Source organism: Lepisosteus oculatus, unplaced genomic scaffold (genome assembly GCF_040954835.1).
Source record: "Lepisosteus oculatus isolate fLepOcu1 unplaced genomic scaffold, fLepOcu1.hap2 HAP2_SCAFFOLD_89, whole genome shotgun sequence".
NCBI lineage: Eukaryota > Metazoa > Chordata > Actinopteri > Semionotiformes > Lepisosteidae > Lepisosteus > Lepisosteus oculatus.
This window is the reverse complement of record NW_027168427.1, coordinates 23661-26049: the sequence shown is the minus strand read 5'-3', so window position 1 is coordinate 26049 and position 2389 is coordinate 23661. Positions and strand designations below refer to the sequence as shown.

General features: G+C 35.3%; 1 long non-coding RNA gene across 1 annotated transcript; it reads left to right on the top strand.

Annotated features, from left to right (window-relative positions):
- Positions 1-781: 781 nt before the first annotated feature.
- LOC138236451 (uncharacterized) lies at positions 782-2135 on the top strand. Its single transcript, XR_011188636.1, has 5 exons — positions 782-865; positions 1004-1065; positions 1477-1573; positions 1785-1946; positions 2058-2135. It is a non-coding gene; the product is annotated as an uncharacterized lncRNA (long non-coding RNA).
- Positions 2136-2389: the final 254 nt, after the last annotated feature.

The window sequence follows — 2389 nt, the reverse complement described above, 5'->3', positions numbered from 1 at the left end:
TGTAACAAAGTATAATAATAATATTAAAAATAATAATAATTAACTTTATCTATAGAGCACCTTTCATACAAATAGTGCTTTGGTGCTTTAAAAACCAAGCGTAAAAATAAAATATTAAAATTGAGAGATATACTTTCAGTTGTAAAGGAAAATACAGCAATACAGTAAAGCAACATACATGTCAATTAAATAAATAAAAATTAGGAAAGTCGTAATAAAATAAGAACAATTAAAGAGAACTAAAAAACGAAACAGAAATAGAAAGAACAAAGAACCACTTTAACTAAAAGCAACATTTTCAAATGTTTTTTAAAACAATGTACCGAGCTTGACTGCCTAATAAAAAGTGGAAGTGAGTTTCATAATTTAGAAGCATAAAAACAAAAAGCAGCCTCTCCACTCTTTCTGCGTTTCACATGTGGTATTTGCAGTAGGCCAGTATGTGCAGATCTCAGGTCACGTATAGGAACATATGAAGACAGACATTCAGTAAGGTACAGACGTGCTAGGTCGCTTAAAGCTTTAAAAACAAGTAAAAGAACTTTCAAATTTATCCTAGATAATACAGGTGACCAGTGAAGTTTTTTCAAAACAGGAATGATATTCTCTTTCTTGTATTTGTTAGGATCTGTGCTACTGCATTTCGAACAAGTAGTAAGGGATTTATTGTTTTCTTGGGAAGCCCACAAAACAGAGCATTATAATCATATCCACATCAATGTGAGCAATGGAGAAGTCAAATTAACGTGTCTAAATATCATCTAGTTCTATCCCAGGGAAGAGGGCTGTTGCCTACACAGACGACAAGACACAAAACGCTCAACTGTGCAAAACACGCATAAGGACATCAGTCAGGAGGAACAAGGTAAAGTGTTTTTTCTTCTTCACCATGGTCATGTAGTTTCACTCCAAGCACTGTCATATGAAATAACTGTGGAAACGACCTCCCCAACATTTTGGGTTGTTGCATTTTGCTTCAATGAATTTTAACCTTTTCTTTTAGACATTAAGAGGAAGGACACATTCACCCTTGGTAGAGATTCAGTTGTTCTATGAGATGTCAAGGTGAGAATTAACCACTTCAGGGATAAGTCAATCCACATAACTGAAAAAGGGGCAATGAACAGGATATGGGGATTTTGCTAGTTATAAAGTACAATAATCATCATTACATGATCTAAGACTACTAAAGTATAAGCTGTGTCCCTGACTGATTAATTAGCAAATTCATCTTTGTAGAGTGCAGCTACTATCTATTCAGTGGCATTTCCTTAAAACAACTGTATTCCCACATTCTGAATATGGAGTGAGATAATGTAGAGAATGTTGGACTTGTAATAACTAATTGAAGGATAATAATAATCAACGAAAGTGCTTAAAAGTATCAACAAATGCCTTCAAAGTACTTGACACGTACTTTGCTTTCAAAAGTGAAACATAATTAATGCTTACGTAAGATTTCTCTTGACTTCTCAGGAGTATACTAACTCCAAGGACAAGTAACATCACAAACCATTATTTAACTGCTGATGTTGGAGCTGCAATACTACTACCAAGACAAAAAATGATACAGGTAACACTGCTTTCAGATTTCTAAGAATTGCTAAAATATTATGTTTACAGAGCATTCAGAGTTGAGAATATGACAAGTTCCTACCATCTCAAACACTGCCAATCTAGAACAAAAAGAAAGTACTTGAACGCCTACAGTAATGGAACACAAACCAGAACATATCAGTGCATGACAAGGAAATGTAGTCACAAAATGATTCTACCCTTTCAAGTCCCAAAAAGGACCGAGGAACTTACCAGAGGCGATCCCTGGATTTCAAACACAGCACAATGTAGCCAATGTAGGGGAGAAGATCACAGAGAGCTCTTCTCAGATTGCTCAGAGTCAGCCCCAGCACCCTGTCCTGACTGAAGCAGACAAAGTGGTCAAACAGGTAGGTAGAAATGAGTAAGGAACAGAGAGTATGGTTATTCTTGCATTGTTTTGTTCGTCTGTCAAAGAAAAGAGTGCTTCTGACTTTTGTCAATGTTCATCTTTATTTTAGGACAAGAACAAACGGTGGTATCACACTTTGCTCAAGTGTATGATACCATGTGTGTACAGCAGACATCACCAAAGGAACAGGAGACACCTGAGTAGAGAACAAGAATATGAAAAGACTGATGAAAAAAAGCACCAGGAGAAATCCATTGAATATGCACAATCTCGTACAGTATTTCAATGAAAAGTTTCAGTGTTGTTTTTAGTGTCGTCGTATTGCATACATTTAAAACAATGTGTCTTGTTTAATGAACAATTTCATTTACTTTAATAAAAAGTGTTGTTTCCTGTAGTCCTAGCACGGATGCAATTGTTAGAAAAAACTTGAATGAAAAA